At 39.6% G+C, this 22,488-nt stretch overlaps 1 long non-coding RNA gene across 1 annotated transcript; it reads right to left on the reverse strand.

Annotated features, from left to right (window-relative positions):
- Nucleotides 1-1,533: 1,533 nt before the first annotated feature.
- LOC144467484 (uncharacterized) lies at nucleotides 1,534-20,878 on the reverse strand. The gene is made up of 3 exons (XR_013493678.1): nucleotides 20,821-20,878; nucleotides 20,517-20,608; nucleotides 1,534-2,015 (listed from the first exon to the last, which is right to left on the reverse strand). It is a non-coding gene; the product is annotated as an uncharacterized LOC144467484 (long non-coding RNA).
- Between the last annotated feature and the right edge of the window lie 1,610 nt (nucleotides 20,879-22,488).

Here is a 22,488-nt window from a genome sequence, read left to right on the forward strand (position 1 = left end):
CATAGTATAGCATGTTGTCCAAAATAGTGAAAAAAAACCTGTCATACTTTAGTATGTCGTCCAAACTCATGAAAAAAAAGTCAGTGTAGCATGTTGTCCAAAATAATGGAAAAACGTCATAGTTTAGTATGTCGTTCAAAATCTTGAAAAATTGTCATAGTATTGTACATCGTCCAAAATTGTGAAAAAATGTTATAGTATAGCATGTCGTCCAAAATGGTGAAAAAATGTCATAGTAACTATGTCTTTTACTTTATTTTAAATCACTTTCTTTTTTTGTTTTGAAAAACTGTACTGTGACTCTTTGAATCACCTTTCTACGACATACAATACTGTGACATTTTTTTAATCACATTTTTATGACATACTTCACTATGACCTTATTTTAAAATCACATTTTTAGGACATACTATACTGTAGATTTAATGACACACTAAATTTATACCATTGTAAACTAAAGTATGCATTATAAAGGAGATAGGTTTGTTTTTGTGTGAATACAGTAAGACGTAACTCAAGGGGGAAACAGTATAAGTGATTTTAGTGTGAATGTGGAGCCTAGTTGCGCCATTGCCATTAATTACCAACATGTAAGTGCTTATTAAATGTCACTGATCAAAGTAGGGCAAATTTTATCTTCTGCTTAACTCTGTTAAGTTTAATATATAATAATGTATCATTTTATAAGCTGATCACTTTTTAAATGAGAAATATATTTATCTGAAAAGTAACTACAGCTATCAAATAAACATATTTGAGCAAAACGTACAAGAATTCCCTCTTGCAATATAGTGAAGTTAAAATATACAGTAGCATGAAACGAAAGTACCTAAAAATTTTACACCACAGTATTGAGCTAATTAACTTAGTTTCTTTCCTCCACTAATCATCAGGGTAAAACCTGCTTTAGTGAAAGACATTAAGCTTCAAGTGAAGCCTTTTCATCTGATGTAAAGGGAAGTAAAATTCTTCTAAGTGTTCCATAGTCATGAAGAAAGTTGTGCTGTGTACACTTGGGACCACTAGATGGAGTCTGATGACCAGCTTTAATCTGACTGCTTTAATCTTTGGACTGTCGGTGGACACATGGGGTTACTGTGAAGCACAGTTTATATTTGAATTTTTATGCAGCATGTACACAGGAAAAGAATGTGTAAAGCTACAAATATGCAGCTCAGTGTTTTGGGAAGTGGTTTTCTGCTTGATTTCAAATCTCATAATGTTTTCTTTTAGTTTAATAATGAAATTTTTACTCACACCTTCCTGAGTCCTTGTGTTAATTTTCATTATTTTTATTTCATATGCAACTAGCAACAACATTCCCCGCGAGTCTCAGTCTGTGGCACATTTATTAGAGCTGTAGTTTAATGATAATATTGTTTTATCTTTGTTGAATTGAGGATGTGAGGACATTTGATTGTCTCATGATGTCACGTAGATACTTGTTTCAAAACTACAGACAACAAACATCAGCATTACATTTAATATTTTCAGAAAAATCCATGAAAATAAATGCCCACAGTTACTCTCAGTAGGTATATGTTATTTTATTTTCTTAATAAATAGAAGCACAGCAACCCGTCCATCCATTTCAGCTGCAAAACCAGTCAGCAACTACAGATATCTTTTCAACATCACTATTAGTTCAGTATGTGCAGGTTACATCTGAGGACAGATAAAATCAGCATCCAAAAAATCTGATTTGAGCAGTTGATTCAAATCTGAGTGTGAACATCTGTGGTTTGAACCTCTTGGCGGTCAAAGCGGTGCAGATAAACGGCGACCACACTCAAGGATCTCAGGTATTTCCGAGGCCCTGCGGTGGAAGTGAGGCGAAGCCACGAGGGGCCTCTCGCCGCATCTGATCGAGAGGAAGAATCTGTGGAGGTATTTGGCGGCAGTCTGGGGGCTTTCCTGTGGAGGTGGGGCTGGAGGGGAAGAAGGAGCCTGGTGCCCCGGGGGCCTCTGGGATACCACAGCAGGAGGCGGGGAGGCCGAGGTCAGGGCAGAGGAGGCTGCATGGAGAGGAATGGATGAGAGTTTAAAAAGCAGGAAAAACAGCAGCAGCAATAGAGAATAAATCTGTAAAAAATAAGTCAAATGTCAAATCAATCTGCTGCAGTGTTGACGGACACTGTTGTTCCACAATGTAACGCACAATAGAAACAGACAACAGTGTGCCTCCTTCAGAGCATAAAGGAAAAAACACAACATCTTACAGTTTGTTATTAATGTTCTGTATGTTGTTTATTCTTAACTTTATTGTATTTTTCAGCCTTAAGTAAGTATTATAACATTTCACTTTGTAAAGTTTCAAAATTTGAAATTAAATTTCCAGTTGTGTTCAAAAGTTTGACTGTCGTTTGTTGGCACATGTGCAGTATATCAGCATCTCATATCAGTATATCATATCAAATAACATCAAATCACATCATATCAAAGGATCTGTTGGTACAAAAAAGTACAGAACAATTTCTTGTACATCAGCTTTAAAAAGGGGTGAATTATAATGCAAAGTGTATATTTTATAGACTTAGATTAAATATATAGTTTGGCACTGAGTCTCTGATGCATCTCCTCTGTAGTTATTTTCAGAAACCAGAAACTGTCAGGACAAAAAAAGTAATTCGTTGAGAAAATAAATAAAACTGCAACTTCCCTACAACAAATTAAAAAAAAAAAAAAAAGTTCAAAGTTGGGTAGGTTCAAGACCTTTGACACTTTAGGACACCTGTATTAAAGATTATCAATAGAGTTTATGACAATCGGGAAAAATGCTCATAGTTTACGTTCAAATCTCTCTCGGACCACACTCTTCTTTGGCAACACTGTTGCTTTCTTTGGTCAGTTGCAGAAACATTCAGGGGTCATGCTTCAATGCTTAGTTAAAAATATCCATTGAGTTTGGTGATGCTTGGACAAACTGTCGTTTATGGACAAATTTTGGTCAAGGCCAATGCACTTGTTTGGAACCAGTGGCGCCCCCTGTTGAAAGATTTCAAAATGATTTTACACACACATACTATTATTGAACATATCCTGTGAGTTTTGTACTGATTAGACAAACAAATTATGATTTATAAGCCCCTTTTACACTGCCAGATTTTCTGCGAATGTTGGGCTGTTTTGCCGGCAAGCTGCGAAAGTTTAGACACACAGAGGTGGAATGGCGAGTTGATTCGAGGCGCCCAATTTTCCTCCTCGTAGGGTAGACATACTGGCGGAACCTTTTTAGTTTAAACAGACCGAGGCGGCCTTCTGCCACGGTAGGGGCTGTTGAAGACTTGTGGGAGGAGCTGTTGATGACGCCGCACGTGTGACCCACTGGTGGTGGATAAACAGGAAACAGCTGATAGCAGGAATTAGCGACGACTAGTAGCAAGAGGGAAACGCAAACCTGACAGACACTGTAAAGATGAGCAACTGGGGAGACAAGGAATTGCGCGCCCTCCTTACACTCACAAACGAAGAGGCCATTAACCATCAGATGACGGGGACGGTGAAGGATGGGCCGACTTATGATAGAATCGCCGAAGGACTGACCAGCCGTGGCTTCCCTCCCACGTCACTGTTTACGTCACACGCTAAGCTACACGTTTTGTTACTTGCTCACGCCCCCCATTGCCCCGAAATAGGCGCACTCTGTATAAACAAAAGTAGGTAGGCGGCATTTTGCTGCACTCCCCCATTTTGTTTTTATACTGCCAATGCTGAAAAAATACTGATTGAGCTTTCCTGCAAATCTGCAGAAATCAAAAAGGGGCAATAGTTTGATTTGCATTGTTTCATGATCAATTTTTACATTTGTGGCGCCCCCTTGTGTCTGATTCAAATGACACTTTCAGGATATGTTAATGGTACTTTTGTAGACAATTCCTGCAAGTTTCATGATGATTGGCTCAACAGTTATGGAGTTAGATCCATTTACATGCCGAGCCACGCCCCCAACTAAGGTTCATTGGTCAGTATTTTCAGAAGACAATAAGATATCAACAAGCTTTTGATCACTTTTGATAAACTACAATGATGATCCACAAAAAATTGGTACAAATTGGACCTATGCTTTAGAAGGAGATGTCAAAAATGTTTTTTAAAAAAAATTTAACAAGGTGGGAAATCTAGTGGGTGGACCTAAATTGAATGTGGCAGTCTGGGTTATCTTGACCATCATGTCATTGATAAGTATGGAACTGGGGATTAAAAGTTAAAACAACAGACATCTTTTATACGGAGCTCAGGAGGAAAAGAAGAAGAGGAGGTCAGGAGGAAGAAACAGAGGGAAGGGGGGTTGCAGACTACAGGTCAACACAGTGTTTCCTGTCCTCTGGGATGTCTGGTAGCTCTGGATGACTGGATCACTCATCTCTCCTCCTGCACTCTTTCATCTCTCCCTTCGCTCTCTCCCTCCTCCTCCACTCATCACTCCATCACCACAGGCTGTTTGGTTTTAGTCGACATTAACCTCTGCACCGCAGGGCTGTCCAGCAATCCTACCGCCGTTACCACGACAACCACGCTATTTGATTGACAGGTATAAACTGGGAAGTCACCTGTCAGCTAACACTGAGGATCCTCAATCTCCAGTTCTCCATATTTTGATATAGGCCTGTGATACATCATATATAAAAATCGGGGTTAGGGACACCTTATCACACAGACAATTACTTAACTTAAATGACTCAACCTGTATAACAATTTTTATGTTTTTATGTGACAGGTTTATTTTCATCTGTTTCCTGTCTTAACCTTGGAACTCTGCGCTGGTACTCAGTTTTCACTCCATTTACACATTTATGGCATTTCACAACAAGTCTAATAACCTTCTTTCCACCAAAATTAGCATCTATGTGCAGGTTTGTTTTAGATGTGACTACTTTTCCATTGCCAGTAGAAAGTATGACAAGTAAGTGAACAGTAGAAAGCAACATGAAGGCAAGTAAAAATGTCAAACTGGTTACTTCTCTTTTTATATCTGTTACTTATTTAGTCTCGCTTTCACACTTGGTGCCGACTGATTTGGAACAATCAAGCGATGGATGGTGACAAATTGAATTTGTGGCTGATAAGACCAAAATTAACTTGTTCTCCTGAGTGTCATGATCCCATCATGGAGTTGGAGTCAATAACTATTTAGTCATTTGTCCAGAGAATGAATGCTGATTGTAGCCTTTCCCATTAAAGACAGAAGCCAGATGTTAGTGGGTTTTTGCCCAGTGGGAAAGGGGCTTTCGAGATTTATGTCCTGCTTTTTATTTTCAGAATAGGTTAGACCAGTGGTTCCCAACTGGATCAGCCATGGGGTCCTGATTTCTCCTTAGTCATTAGTTCAAGATCCACACAGTTATATATATATTTCGTGTCATACTTGAGTTTAGCCATGTTGTCATTTTAAAGTATGACTGGCATGTAGAAGTTGACAGGACATACTTCCCAAAGACACTTCATTGGTGAACCTCCATGACGGTACCAGTTGTGGTTGTTGGAGGGTTTGTGATGCAACTGCAAAGGTGTTACCGCTCCATCTATCACAGCTGTCATGCAGACAACAATCCGTGTGGGATGTAATGGGGCAGTGATGACAGAAACATCAGATTTGAATTTTCAAAGACCTGATGATGAGTTTCCTTTTGTTTTTTGTTTTTGATCTGATCTATAATTTAATTAAACATATGATCTGATAGTCAACTTCCTGCTCTGTTATTCCCTTTAATATCTTTCCATATGACCTCTTGATCTTGTTACAAAAACAATGGCCCACACTTTACTTTGACGTTTATCATGAAAAGACGGTTTTGCATGAGCCGCACACCGATGTGTGGCTCATTAGTGTGTGCGTCCTCTTCTGTTTTTCCAGTGTCGTACATGTCAGCGTCTGTCAGCACAAACATGCAGAGGATTAATTGAAAATCCTTTGTGACTGACAGGTAGCCACGGAGGGTGACGCACAGCAGGCAGGAAACAATATAAAGGTTACATTTTACATCCAAGGTAACCGATGGTCTTATCAACATTTGGCCCTTCATACTTTATCCTGGATCCACCTGTTCGTGTCAAACTATGAGGAACAAATCCTGGTGAGTTAAAGATGAAGCTGGTGATATTTTTTATTTTTCTTATAGTCAACCAATTCAGGAAAAGACCAAAACCAACAATGCGTTAATCTCTCACTAACGTCTGACTTCCCTACCCTCTCTGTGGCTATCAGCTCCATGGCCACTGGTTCCTACTAAAGGCGTACATCTTTAAAAAAACACCTCATGAATATAATATTTCTTTTTTTTTTTTTTTTTTTAAATAAAGGGACATTTATTTCTTATAACAGCTGCTCGTTGTAGTTTTTAATCAAACAGACAGGAAGAAATAGTGCATTTGCTCCAATACCAGTATCAGGAATGCCTCCAATACTGCCTAAAATGCTGGATAGGATACTGGCAAGTACACGAGTCCATGCACCGATCAGATACCACATATTTTGTTCATATACTTTGAAGTAGTTTAACATCTGGATAGAACGTCAATTTTCCTGGAAATCAACTGCTCTAAAGCAGTGGCCTACACAAAGAGCTGCACTATGCAGCCACTGACAGCTACTGTCTTACAGCGGCGAAGAAGAATTGATTTCTGGTAAATAGTGTAACTTCATCTGTTTGTAAAATGTCAGTAATTTGACAATATTTTACACTGGAAAGTCCACAGACAGTTTACTGTTTAACCTGAGCTTTGCCATACAACAACAACAGCAATCATTCCACATCCAAACAATATTAATAGTAAACCGCTATTTCTTTTTTTATTGCAGTGGTATTGGGTTAGTCCTCGGTATTGGCCAACACTTAAGTTTCAGTACTGGAAAGAAAGGACAGTATTGCCATACCTGTAACTTTTATGTACAATTCAGAAATGTTTAAGATACAAAGAATCCTGCACGTTTCAGTTCTTAGAAACTCTGGACCTTGATTCCTTGATTCATTCTCAGTCAAGAGTTTGCCTTTTTTTTAGTTTAGCATGCTGAACGAAGATGATGAACACACGTTAGACATTACGCTTGCAACAGCATGCTAGATCCTACTTACCTGTTGTTGAAATATTCAGTGTACAAGAACTGTTGAAAATGATGGAACCTAACTGCCCTAGCCTGGCAATCCAGACTCAAATCTAGAAAGATTTTGAGTCTGGCCCTCACCGATACACCCTTCCTACCCAAGGGGCGACACTAACTGAGGCATTTCAAATACCGCCACACGCAACTGGATAGCACGATGGCCAATCAGAGCAAAAAAACAAGGTGATGTATTCATTGCAGTAAACCCCATTTGATTGCTGAACAGTGGGGCTAACTGATATATTATGCTTTTGCCGTATCCCATCGGCAAACCAGCAAAAACATCCTTCCTGGAAACGAAGGCTTCTGGGGTAGTCTTCTGTTCCTCTCTCAAGGAAAAAGATAAGTGTAGTTGGCTTAGCGTTTCTTCCAAAGCTAAACTGAATGGACAAGGCCCTTCGGCAGCTGCCATCTTGGCTGTTTACTTTCCGACTCCTACGGCGCAGCACTGTCGTCATCATGTTGCGCCCACCCAGAGCTCGCCTCTTTCAGATAGACTGACAGCGGGCTCTGCTTGTCGGGGCCAGATTCCCACTGACTCCGGTGAAGAAACAGCGACAGGTTGCTAAAAAACATCCGTGTTTGGTGCCCACAGTGGTCTGCAGCTTTGCAGGCGTCTTGCCTAGGTGACGTGCAATCCACCATCTCTGTCTCCATCTTGTCACCAACTGACGACAAAGTCAGCTCATGTATTATGGCACATAAAACATGTTGATATGATAAATATGAAATGTGGTTTGCAAAAATTTACATTGCCAACATTTTCTTCTGGCGACAAGAGCTTGTTTTAGACCTCCAAATGAATTGGTCCTCCGAGTGCTTACAGAGGTTAACACAAAAAAGAAAAAACAAATAAATCGGATTATAAGGATGTGTCACCTAAACTCATAAAGTTTCTACATGAGTTGTAACCCGGAGTGTCGCACCTGTGGAAAGGCTCAGACCTTCAACAGTGGCAAAAACCAGTTTCCCATTAGGTCAGTGGTCGCCCCGGGAGGCCAATTCTCTTTAGCTCCCCTTTCACTCCTCACACACCAAATACTGCCGGGTCGGACGGAGGGAAAGCCGCTAGGCGCCGAGTTGCAATTAGACGCTCCATTATATAAAGGCATATTCAGATAACAGGGGCACCAATGAGGTCAGTACGTGCCTTTTGTTGTGGAATTAATGAGATTTTTAATAAAACAAAAAAAATGCCCCCTTCCTTATTGTAATGACCTAATGAGTGGGTCGGTGGCGCCGGGCCATGTTGGTGGGAAAGTCCCGTGGTCGTACCAGTCTATCGGTGGCCCCCCTCCGCTACATCCCTCCGTCCTTTCCCTGCACCTGCATCCTCCCAGTGCTGCCCCGTGCTTTCCGGACCCCCCGCTCCAGTGTTTGTATTCAAAGGAGTGTTTAATTACCATAAAATGCTATCTGCATTTAGCCCTCTGACACAATGAATGGCAACATAGAGCTCATTGAGGTTATCAACAAGGGGACCACTGGTCAATTGGGTCATTGATTTGGATTGTTTGACAGACCTGGAGCCAAGGCCGCAGGAGCAAGCAAAGTTCAAAAATCCCCCTCAGTTGAATCGAGAAGTTTGTCACAGAATCTGTTGGAAGGGGCTGTCAGGAGCGATTAGGGGGCATGAAAGGGCTCAGCGATCAAACGGGTCCTGTCCCAACGCTGCACATTTAATTAGAATTTGCATGTCTTTGTTCCTGACCCTTCAGCAGGCATGATCTGATTACAAGGGTGAACAGTTACCACCAGGGGAAAGGGGAACTCGCAATGTGCAACTGCGCTTATTTGTCTAACAAAAACTGATCAGTTTTTAAAGATGAAAACAAACTCTCATCCTCGCCGGGTCTCTGCGGCGAGCCAGAGGATCAACAAAGCAGCTGGAGGGGACGCTCAGGTCGAGGTGCTTCTGAAACTATTCCTCCTTGTCTTCTGCTTAATTTCTGTCTCCCACTGAATTGTGGGAGTTTGGGGAGTGGGGAGGGGGACTGAGGCGCTCGCTGGCTCATTAATTGGGAGGCACAGCGCCCTTTGACCCCAATGATGCAGGGTGACATTGCAAACGAGGAGAGGCGATTGGCTAGCAGCTTCAGCGGTTGAACGTGCCACCAGTGGTGTTCCAGAGTGGAAAAGGGCAGCGTGGAACAAAACATGCTCTCCTCCTTTTTTCTTTTGTTCTTTTTCCTCTGTGTTATTTTCCGCTCTTGAGGTTTTTCCTGTCTCCTCTTGTTTACCCCTCGCTCCTCTTGTCTGTCTCACATGTAAGAAATTACATTTTTATTTTTTTGTATTTATTTTTTAAACTCACAATTCTAACTTTTCTGTCTCTTCTGTGCAGTGATACTTGTTGCTGTGCTTGTCGGCCCGTCCTGGAGGATGACTTATTCACTGTTGCTCTTACAGAAATGTCTCTTTTTACTCTTGAAGTTTTTTTTTTTTCATTTTTCACTTTATTAATCAAATAAGTTTTTACTTACTTACTTATTTTATTTATTTTTCTCTTATATATTTGTACAGACCCAAGTATAGATCATTATGAATATAGAATTTCATCTTTTCTGGGGGGCTAAATTAATAAAATTGACTTGATTCATGATGCCGAGTTTTTAGATTTAAACCCAAAGCTGATTTTAAATGGAAAAAAATGAATTTTATTAAACAAGGAAAAATGATTTTAGATTTAAGGGATCTAGAAAAGTTTTTTTTTTTTTTTTTTTTTACAATAATGTAAGATTATTTTAATTGGAACAAAAATGTGATATTAATTCACTACCATGTTTAAACATAATAATAACTCTCAGAACTATGTCCTAAAACATGTTTGATTTAATGCTTTTATTGTGAAGCATTTTGTAATAATTTTTGTTTTGAAAAGCACTATATTAATAAAATGTTCTTCCTGTCAGGCCATCAGATGTTTTGTTTACTGTTATAAAAAGATAAATATCAACAAAACTTTAGTTGTATTATATATATTAAAATAGTTGCAAAGACAGATTTGATTTCTGAACAGTGTGTGTGACAGTGAGTGTGTGTGACAATGAATAAACCTCCATATTTTCAGTTCAACTATTTGCTCAAGTTCAAGTAAATTATATTAAGAATAAGTAGGTTATGAATACCTAGATATATTTAGACAAACCAAAACTGCTCTTATGTTGAATCTCATCTCATAAGCTGTTGAAATGTTACAAATCCTCTATAAACTCTCTGTAAACAGTATATTCAAATAAAGTGCCACCAAATACAATACTGTGGTAGACATTTAATTTGGCATAATGTAGACATAATTAAATAACCTACCTGTAAGCTGACTATCCAAATAAAGTGTTTTCTTATATCTTATATCATCTTTATTTGATATTTTACATCTTGGATTCTCATTTTTAGTTGTGTGATTTTCTTTTTGTAGGCAACATATTGTCTCAGCCTGAGAGCAAAGAATTTAATTGCTGCTCCACTGTAATTGTGCATTTGACAAAGACTTAAAACAGTTTTATTTTTTAGGTTACTGCAATTTGAGTAAGTATTCAGTGTCACTTTTTTAATGGTATGTTGTAACAGTTGTTTTGAAATGGAATTCAGCTGTAAAGTGATCATCATGTTAAAATAAAAGGTCAAATAAATACATTTTTTAACCTGTTTGAAACTGTAAATGAAACTTGCATAGCTGAACATTTGGCAGTGTGCAGGTGTTTTTAAACCACACCTAAAAACTAAAACTAAAATAACACTTTTACCTTTTACCTTTTTTCTTTTCACAGCTCTGTTTTTAAAACAAACACACTAACATTTGGCTTAATAATTTGTCATTTAATCAGAATTAATATTTTTATTTGTTTCAATTAAAAGTGCTCATAGCTAAATAAATAGACGTCATCATCATCATTACCAACATCATTTATATTACTATTACTGCTCTTGTTTTGTTTCATTTTCATTTTATTTGTTTATTTAATTAATTAATTAATTTTTATTTTCTTTTTATTTATTCTGTAAAGCCACCTTGGACACCTTGAAAGTTGCTGTATAAAGTGCATTATTAATAAAGTTATCATTACTAGGATTCTTCTGATTCTAATAAGGGATGGATACTTTTAAATTAGGCCTACATTATATAAATATCATCATTTATTAATATTTTATAATGTTATTATCATTATTGTTATTATTTTACAGTTATTCTTATATGCCACTTAAAATAAAATAAAGGTGTAGATTATGTTAAAATACATTATCATCATTTTAAGTATTTTATTATTATGACAGGACATTCAAAAACAAGGTATGGATCACTTTAAAAAAACATTATAATAAATTAACCCAGTTTTTTAAAATACATTTTTGTGATAAATGGTTTTAGAAGGTTGCTCGTTATCATCTATATCTTTACTATCATTTATCTTTATTAATTTAATTCTTCTCTAAAATGTTTTTACATTTTGACTCATTTTCTTTTCTCCATCTCTTTGTCTTTTTTTGGCTCCTGCTTTTAATTTTCAAAACGAGCTCCAAACCTTTTTACCTTCATGTTTGTAAAGTTACATGTAAATACAGATTCGGTTTTCAGTGTCGGGCTCTGACTCAGTAAAACGTGATCTGATGTGATCTGAAGGATTCATGCGTTTGGGTCGAAACTTCTGTAATTGTCGGGCCTGTTTTTTGTGTGATGGAGGTCATTAGTGTGTTGTGTTTGCATGTCGTCTCCTCTCCTGTCTTTGTTGAAGTGTCTCCAGTGTGTCTGGGATGGAGGCACGCACCCTGTCCTGCTCCCACGTCTCTTTACCTCCACCCGCCTCCTGAATAACCACCTCCTCTTTGTCCTCGTCAGGCTTCTCTCTTCCTTTACCTCTTCTCCTCCTCGTCCGGCCTTTCCACTGTCTCTTCTTTCTCCTCACTTTTTCTTTCCTGTTGTCGGACTTCTCCTCTTCCAACTTCACAGCCTCGTGCTCTTCTTTCTAGTTTCCCTTCATCGTCAGCTCCTTTCTATTTACCAGACTAGAATGCTGATTTCAATTCTCGGTCTGGAATTGTGTTCATGTAAAACATTTTCTGTTTTGGAAAGGTTTGCTGTCTTTTCTGTAACCAATCGTGATCACTGACATATCCGTCCTGCTGATTCATGTTTTGGTTTTTATATTAGACTGAAGAAATATGCAGATTTAATTTGATTTACAGAAATCTCTACACTTCAATCTCATCAGTGCTTGTCACCATTTTTCTAGCCCTGACACCTAAAGATGACTCCCCAGACCTGATTAAAAATTGCTAAAAATTGTAAGTGATCAGAGGCGTCGCATCCAAGAGTGCAAAACTGTGAATGTCTTCTAGGAGAGACTCTGAAAATGTGCACTACTATCCATTTATTTCAACAATATCTCCTCGCTTTAAAGACAAACTCTTCACGCCACCTTCCAGTGTTGCAGTTTTAAACAACTGCAAACACTTTTGATTTCAAATTTCATGCTAAACTAATTCTGTCCAAGTATAAACCGACCCTAACTTCTCCTCTACCTGTTTTATCTCTCATCCACCTCCTCTCCATTTACAACCATCCTCCTTTATGTTAATGTCCCTTCATGTACTACTACTCCTCAACCATCTCATATTTCCGCAACTACCTTTCATGCTACGATTCCTCCATCTAGTCCTGTACCTTCTCTTCATGCAACTCCAACTACGTTCCTTTTTTTTTTTTTTACCTCAACAACTCTCCTGTCTTTCTTTTTTGGAGAGATTTTCTCAACTATTTATGGATTCATTTAAACTAACACCTGCCTGGGCTAAGCTGGTAATGTTGGATAATTCTAACTATAAATGGGTATACAGGTCTTGTAAGCAACATGTTCAGATTGGATATTCTGAATCAGGCCCTTTTCCGAATGTATATTTTCCGAGTAAGAAAGAGAAACACACCTACTTTTAAATATCATGAAAGACTTATCCAAAAACCTGTCAGCAGGTTTTTGGATAAGTGGAAATACAGCAACACTGATCTTTTGAAGACAGTGGTTGAAGGAATGAAAGAAGGAGTTTGTGTTTCATACAGCTGAACAAGTCCTCCAGTGATGGAAAACTCTGAAAGACTTCTGGCACAAGCAAAAGTTGTTGCACTCATCTCTATTTTACTGTGATAAATGACATGGTAGGACAAGCTATTTGTAGTATGCACAGCGGCATGTAAACAGGTTAGTAGAAATATTGTCTTTTTTGGAATAAGGGCAAATTTCACTGGAAAATTCCAATAAGTTTTATAACTGAGAAAGGACAGATTTACATCTACGTCTCTTCTTCGCCTGACCTCGTCACAACTCGCCACCTGTTAGAGCTGGCAGTCTGCTGCTGTATTCACGCTGTATTCGGTCCACTGTTCCTCTTGTATCTTCTATGACGGTTTTCTCTTGGTTTTTTATAATGAAAATGTACTTTGTCAAAAAATGACGCATGAGTTTACGTCTTTGAATCTGCCTTGCATTGTCACAACTCGCCATCAGTTGGAGCCGCTGGTCTGCTTGTACTTTTGATGACGTTGTTTGTTTTGTGAATGTCTCGCAAGCGAGAAAGACAGAAAGCCCTGGGAATCACTTTATAGCAGGTCATTTTCCAAATGACAAAGGCTGACGTTGGAATGACGAAAGTTGAAATGATATGATTTCGCTCGCCGAGCTCGGTGCACCCAGGCAGAAAACGGGCTTCTTGTGCTCGGCCGCGGTTTCTGTACTCCCTGAACCCTGAAATAATGACCCTTCCTTGTTCATTAGTGTCTACGCGGTCAATCATAACACATCAGAAATGAGTTTAGCATTCAGGCGCAGGACAATTGACCTTGTGTGTGCCCTTCCTCACCAGCGAGCTGTCACAGGGCTTCATCCAAATTGAGGCAATTAGCTTCGATGTGTCTCCCCCATTAAGCTGAGTGTCTCCACTGTGTCCTCATGACAGCAGCAGGACATGGCCTAATCAGCCGCAGCGTCTCCCAGAGTTCACATCCACTCCTAGCTGGCACATCCAGGGAGAGTGAAAAACTGGGGGTACCAGCCAAAATCTGTCTGCGACCAGGCAGCATGAGGAAAAGGTTCAGAAAAACAGTGGCGGTGAAGCTATGGAGGGTCAAACTCTGATAAACACAAGAGAAAACAGCTCTGGCTCAAAGTATGAGTAGTCCAATATAGACATGGGTGTAAGGTAAAGTCTTCAGTGGTTCTGTCAAATTGTGAATCACTTGATTGTCTTTTGGGAGCTGCTAAACCAGTGGTCCCTCCCTCCCCCTTACAACTGTGGGTCACGGTCAAGGTTGAATGTATTGTATGTGCTTTGGTACAACAGGGCCTGGATTTCACTGTGAGATTGTGTGTATTGCATTTAATTTCACTGATTTCTGCAAATCTAGCCATTTAAATGCAGGAAATTCCTGCACTCATTTACTCATTTACAGTTACTAGTAAATTTCAGCCAAAGTTTGTATCGTCAAAGTTTGACCCTTGGGCAGACTGGCCCAAACACTGCATCAGACAGACCAACTTCCACCCTGATCAACACCCCTGGTAAGATCTCTCTCCCTCTCTCTACAAGGCAACGAGCCCCCTCTGCTGTTGCACCATCTCTCGCTGGCACACAGACAGATTTCAATGAAATGAAGTTGAAGGCCTGCAAAGATGATGGACCGCTGGCGTAACCAAAAAGGACTAGTGCAACTAGTGCAGCGCCAGTAATGTCAACGTTAACAGCGTTAATTCTCAGGCTCCTCAGACAGGTAATGGTAATATTACTAAGGTGAAACAGTAGTCTAAAGACAAGTTTCAGGCTAACTGGCTCAGAAAATATCCAATATGCAATGATTAAACATTCACAGATTTATTTGTCATATACTTAATATTTCTCAATATGTACAATTAATCAACGTCAACCTCTGAGCAGGACACACAAGTCAAGATGCATTTGGACAAGTTCAAGTTTGATGACAAACAATTGCCTATTGAAACTTGAAACATCTTAAAAAAGTACTGTACTGATTTAGTGCTGTACTTCCATAAAGTTGGGAGGCTCATCAGAGAATGGTAAATCTGTAGAAAAGTCATTGCTTTCTTTTATCTGCAAGCGCCACTGGCTTTTGCCCGGATGTCAGCCACATTGCATAAGAGGATATTTGCATAAAATTGAGCTCATCTCAACTTTCCCTGCAACACCAGCTTCCATTCACAATTATGGCAGCCTGCCGTCATCTTTCTTTAAAAAAAAAAAGTTTGGGAGAATGGGGAAAAAATGGACATAATTCTTACAGATATACAACAGTTCCCACATGTCACCTTCACCAATTCACACACACAGTCACACACTGGTGACTGGTGGGTACAAGGTGCTACCTGCTACTCAGTAACCATTCACGTACTAAAACACAGATGGAACAGCCATCAGGAGCAATCTGGGGTTCAGTATCTTGCCCAAGGATACTTCGACATTCGAGCTGGAGGAGCCGGAGATTAAACAGCTGATCTTCCAATGAGTGGACGACCCACTCTACCTCGGACCACAGCCGCCCCCTATAAAAGAAAAATTGCGCACTGGCAGATGTGCTGTGGTTTTATAAACAGAATATTTCTTGGTGCACGCCATTTTTGGCTTTGTCCACACATACACTTTTAGCATGGATCCTTTTATAAATTAGACCCCTGATCAGACTTTTACAATTAAACAGCCTCCAGATACCTGTAATAATTTGCCAACTGATCAAAAAACCTACAGTCTCTAGCTTCTATATAAACCCTTCTAAAGCATTTGTTTTTCTATTGCTTGTATTCATATTTGTCCATCACTCAAAGCATTTTGCTCAAACAGACCTTATAGACAGCAGATATGCATTGTCCAGATTCTTTCTACCGATTGGGGGATCAGAACTGGCAACGTTCCAGTCACAAACCCACTCCTTTAACCTCGAGGCCACTGCCTGGGTGCCTAAATGGGATCTGCACTGATGAGATTCCTGTCCAGTTGACCTCCCTTTGTCCTCGTTCAGTTGAAACATCTCATAATACATCCTGACCTCACATGGTCTGAGGTTGTTGGGTTATGTAAGCTCTCTGGACTGAATTTACACGCACAGTTTGTTCACGGGGTGGCAGCGGATTCAATAAAGTTAAGATAAAAAAGGTATCACAACAAAGCAAACATAAATACTGACTGATCTGTTGTTGAACATTTGTTTTCTCCAGTAGTTCAGAAAAGGGAACTATGTAAAACCACTCAGGCTCAACAAGTAATACTTACTGTGTTATTTAAAGCACTCATTTTGATGCATAGTTTTGTTTTGTTGTTGGGTCAAAGCCGTGTTCTTCTGGGAGATTTTAATTCTTTAAAAACCTATTAAAGAAGGTGAAGAGAGATGGAAGAAGACTGTGACTTGACATCATTTAATACTCAGGTCTACATTCAAATTGTGTGCAACCAAAATTACAGAAAATCAGCAAAGCAAAATGTGAATGAATGCACATTTCCAGAGAGATGATGCCAGATGAACCTCAAATGAACAAAAAACATGGAAAACGTGATGGAAAAACAACATATACGTTTGTCTCATGTATTAATTTGAGGAACGTTTCAGTCTCCTCATTGGTCCACAAACATCTGATATTTTTGTCTGATGTATTTTTTAACTCTCTAGTGAAGCAAAATACATTAGAGTAGTCACATGATTGTTGTTGTTCATGGTTCTGGTGAACTTGGTTGCATTTTGCTTTCATCAACACAAGTGTAAAAGCTTCTCCATATAGACTAAGAATCAGTATCATACTGTAGACAGTGCCACTCATTTCAATATTTGAAAATTGCATGTTAACAATATTTCAGTAGCATGCTACGTAAGCAAGCTAATAACCTACCTCATCCACCGTATTTTCAAACACGGAAGTAAATAGTGATCAACTTCCGTTTTTTTGTGCGTGACTTCCAGTCAGCCGCTTTCCCTCATGCTTTCCCTAACCGGAGCTAATGGTGCAAGCTAATTTTTTTTCAATTTTCAGTTGTTTATGTTAGTCAATCAGTTAGTTAGTTAGTTAGTCTGTGTATTTTGTATAACGTTAGATAACTGTGCCCACATTTCCGTTATAACGGAAATTTATTCCCTCTAAACGCGAATAAATCGCACGTCAATCATAAACTATGAACCAAAAAAGCACAATCTATCCCGAGTGAGACAAACTGCTTGATCCCCGTCTCCAGTGTACCAGCAGAGAACCTGCAGAACCGAATCAGCGAAAAAACACAGCGAGCTACACAGCCTCTCTACCTGAGCAGCTGAAGCTGCGGCTCGCACCCTCGACACACAGACGGTGCTTCTGCATGCCAGCCACACGTGTGCGCAACTGTGAGAAATAAATATGTGAGGTGTACGCTGCTTTTCTATCTTGTTTTCCCTTTTCTTTCTTTCTTTCTGTCAGCGACATACACTCCTACCACAAGACGGGTTGTTTTAATTGACTGAGTTGATCATTAAGCCATAGTGATGCGCGGATCGGCTCTGATTGCACCTGAATCAGCATGTACGCATCAACCATCCAGCCGTTACAACATGATTGAGCTAGCAAAGCAGTTTTGTGTTGCTATGTGTGGTATTTATTCAGTTTTGGGAAATCACGATGTCTAGAAAGCATCAGTGGCTGCAGCTGACAGGGACAGCTAACGTTAACACTAGCAGCAAAGCTAACATCAGGATCGTCATCCGTTAAAAGCCTCCCGTTGTCGGATACGACATGAAACTACTCCAGTTAGCTCAATCATGTTGTAACTAAGACATCCGCTGGCGAAAATATTTTTTTCACGGGCCACTTTGTGAGTTTAGTGAGTTATTACAGACACGGCTAACGGCTAACAGCTAACGGTTAGCCCAGCTAATCTACGATAACCACGTTATTAATTACACACAGAGAAAATACTAATGTTTGTTCAGTCATTGTGTTTACAGACTTTACAAACATCAGATTAGTCTAAACGGTGATATAGTGACGTGAAAAATGTGATATATACATATATATAGCTAAACTCAGCAAGGTAAACAACAAGGCGATTCCCATTTACACAGTGGTAAGAGTGCTGGACCGGAAGTGTCGCACAAAAAAACGGAAGCTGGCTGCGTTCTGTTTTGCCTCCGTGTTTCCGTGAAAAATAAGGTGGATAGTACCTTGGTTCCGACGAGTCAAAAATAGGCTTGGCAGGAAGGTCATCCCAAAACCTGTCGTCTTCTGGTGACCTGTTTCCATCACACTCACAAGACAGACTTATAACCTCGAAGCAGTGAGGATGCAGAGTTGTGATAAATCCCATGCAAACTGATCCATTATGGCACCTTCAATTCCCCAGATATCAGCTGTTCAGGCTGCCACACTGTTCTGTTTACTTGCCTTCCTTAAGAAACATCGGTGGCGAGGCGCCCACTAGCTCACCTTGTAGAGCAGGCGTTTCATGTATAAAGGCTGTGTCCTTGCCACAAAAATATCTAAAAAAAAAGAAACATCAGTGGTATTATTCAGGTTGAAGTAAAAACACATACCCTTGACACAGGTCTGAGGATTTCTGCTCAAACTGGTTGATATAAAACTGTATTTGTAAAACTCTGACATTGTTAAAAAAGCTGAATGAGTGTACCTTGTGCTGTGGGGAAAGCTGAAGCAGCAAAAGTCTCATACAGCAGGAACATGGGATCCATCATCGTGACATTTGTGAGTCAGACACACCTCCTGGTCTCTCCAGTTCAGAGCTGAAGTTTGATGAGGTGACAACAAGCTTGGGGAAGTTTAAGTATAATGCTACTATTCAATAGTAATACAAGCAATTACACAAGGCATAATATGACATATTTGTTCAGCGTGCACCACATGCAGGAGATTCATTAACACTGAAGTAGCAGCAGAACCTATCAATTGAAGAGAAAAGGTAAAACTGTCAGTATGTTTAGTCATTCACTGGATCATCCTAAGGTGATATTAACAGGTCAAATATTCACGATGTTTAAACTTAACTAAACGGATACAATGTCTGTAAAATTAGCTGCTAAATCTGAACAAAATTGGGATAAATTAAAGTTACAAAATTGTCTCATTAGCTACTAACTTTGTCCATAATACTAATAATACTGATAAAATTGTTCCATTGATAAAATGGTCTATAATAAGGTCAAGGGTAATGACATTAGCTTCTAAATTGGTTCATCACAGTGCTTATGAAGTCTCACTAACATTAGCCGCTAAGTAAGTTTGTTATGACAACAAGGTGAGAAATGTTAGCTGCTAATTTGGACGTCCCTGTAGTAACGTTTAGTTAAAATTACACAGAGTCAATAATGTTAATTGCAGTCTTTGTTCTTTAGACTTACCATGACATGCTCCATAGAAGAAGCTGAAAGGCTATTCCATGCAGAATGAGCTCCAATATTCCATGTTTTTTCCTACCCAAAATGCACTGCGCTCTACGTCACTTCCTCTCTTTGGTTCACTTCCTCTCTTTGGTCCGTTGGATAATCCGTTTGCATTTCCCACTGTAAGTGAACTGCACCAGGGCTCACTTGCAAGTGAACCGAGACCCCCAGTTTTCAAGCGGACCAGGGTTCGCTCATTTGGTCTGCACCAGAGTTCCTATGAGTGTTCACACCACTCCAAACGAACCAAACTCTCTGTGGAAGCAGACCATGGTTCATTTAAAGTGGACCAAATAGCGCCAGTGTGAATGCATCCTGAGTCATCCAGGCTTTAGCTGCTCAGGAGGCAGGAGATGGGTCTGGTGACTCTGCAAGATTATAATTTGAGGTTTGACTCTTAAATGACACATGCAACTCACCTGTAAATGCAGGCAAATGCCCCACACAGGAGAGAAATCTCAATCCAACCATGTTGCTTTCCATTTATGTCAACAAAATCAACTATTGATAAATCCCATGCAGAATAGAAAGCTATTTTAGGTTGAAGCTGTAGCTGTTAATGTAAAAGTGATGTAAAATATTTAATTGAAATGCTAAAACAATAAAACGTCAGCAACGTAGATGCTAAATATTACCGTTTCAAACCCATCACAAAGCTACTGCTGCAACTACCAAAAAAACATCATTAGCGGCTAACTTCAGATCACACGGACACTATAAACAAAATATAATTTGACGGCATCGGCTGCTAAATTGAGCCATAATGCTAATCAAATATACAATGCTAACTCTGGCCATAATAAGGCCAATGCTAACACTAACACAGCATACATTCAGGCCATGACATTGCTACTGTAATGTTAAATTAATCATGTGTCATTTGAGCTGCTAAAGCTGTCTGTAACAAGGCTATCTTAAAAGGTAAAGGTAGAAGAACTGATACAAATGTCAGTCATGTTGGCTCCACTAGCCAGAGATAGCAGCTATGTGCCACATGCTCACCACATGCTGCAGGATCCTGACGCAGCTCCAACAACTTTCCTTCTCCAGATCATTGCAATCACCTGTGTTGAGGCCGACACCCAAAAGCCAACCTGTAGTGATTTAAACTTTAAACACATGCCAATGGACAGCTTTCCTGGTGGTGCTTACTTAATCCTGGTTAGCCAGTAGCTACTCCTATGCTAACTGCTTGTTTTGTTTGCATGTAGCCCACCCCAAAAGCTAATCAGAATGAATTACTTATATTTCTAATAGAGACAAAGAAACCACAGAGATGATTTTAAAGTGCAAGTGGGAGACTTACTTATTCAGGTGCTCCAGATAGGTTAAACCATGCTCATGTAGGATTCGCATATCATGGCAGCTGTTTCAATAACATTGCGTGGCAGCACAGATATCCACTCTTGAAACAGCCTCATCACTCATGGTTTTAGAGGTTTTACTATTACTTCAAATTGACATGTACTTTAAATAATCTAAAGGTATGAATCTAACCATTTATTTTAATATATGACAGCTGTAGGTTATCTCTTTCCAGCAACGAGTTATTAAGGAAATTGTAGTACCCATGATCATTTGCAATCACTGGGTCATTTTAACTCTTACTATCCCACTAAACGTAAAGGTCCAGCAATTTATTAACTGTTAGGAGGTGAGGATGAGATAGAGGACAAAAGGAAGGAACGGAGGAAGGTAAAAAGGGAATAAAAGATAAAAAAAATGTCCATTAAATAAATAAAAACAGATGAATGACAAAAGAACAAAGTGAGTTACAGAGCTTGTTGGTGTAACAGCATTCGTGCCTGCCTGCTGTGTGTGTGTGTGTGTGTGTGTGTGTGTGTGTCTGTGTGTTATTCTGTGAATGAAATAAAAGCTTGTCTTGTTTAGCGGGCCGCTAACAGTGAAAAAGGCTAATAGGGCTGACCTGCCGCTCACCCCGGAGCAGCAGAAACAGAAAGAGAAAGAAAAACAGAGGGAAGAGGAGCCGGTATTCTTCTTGTGCACGAATGAGAAGGGTGAACGAGGGAACGAACCAGCGCCGGGTGGCAGATTAGTTTAGGTTGTGCCCCTCTGAAGAATGAAGGGAGAGATGGAGGGATGGAGGGAGGGATGGATGGGAGGCTCCAGTCAATAGAGCTGCTGATGAGAACAGAGAGGGACAGAGGGGAGAGAGGAGACAGAGGCAGAGGAAATGTCTGCACGTGTTTCTGTTTGATCAGGGGAATGAAGAGACTAATGAAACCAAAGCTGTTTCCCTGTTTACAGTTTTATGGTTTTGTTTTAGCTGCCTTTACATTTCAAAATGCACGTCTGCAGCTCATCAACAGACAAAAACATGTGGAGAGCCCCTAATTAAACTTGATCTCTCACCTAAATAGCAGATCTCCAACAATATTTTGGCCATCATCTTTACAATGACCGGATTGTGGGTTGTTTAGCTCAGGATATTTCTCAACCTCAACAACGAGTCTCTCATCTATTCTTTGTCACACAAGACACAGCAGCAGCTACAGAGCTCTCTTAATACATCTATGGTGGGAAAAGAGTCGAGCTGCAATAGGAGCAGAGAAGAGGAGCAGCTACGGGAGCTTAAAGCAGAGAATGAGTGGGGGAAAAATGCATTTAAGTCACTAAGCTTTGCAGTCTATGCTATCCATGTGTCTGTCTACTCTAGCTCTGTCCCATGGACACCCATTATCAAATCCGAAATGTCTCAAACACATCATGAAATATAAACTGTATTTTCTTAAAAACAAAGAAAGAGTTGATTTTTGAGTTGATTTTTGCAATCTCTATTTATTTGAATGGGAATTTTTATGTTGTTTTTTTTTTAACGATACGTATATTTTGTGATTGTGCTGGCAACGCTGCGAGACAAGTTTCGCGGCAGAATTTTGGTATGAAAGAAAAATAACAAGAAGAAATGTGCAGGAGCAGTTGCCCTGTTCTTGCACAGCAGGCACAGAATTCC

This window comes from Epinephelus lanceolatus, chromosome 17, assembly GCF_041903045.1.
Source record: "Epinephelus lanceolatus isolate andai-2023 chromosome 17, ASM4190304v1, whole genome shotgun sequence".
Taxonomy (NCBI): Eukaryota; Metazoa; Chordata; class Actinopteri; order Perciformes; family Serranidae; genus Epinephelus; species Epinephelus lanceolatus.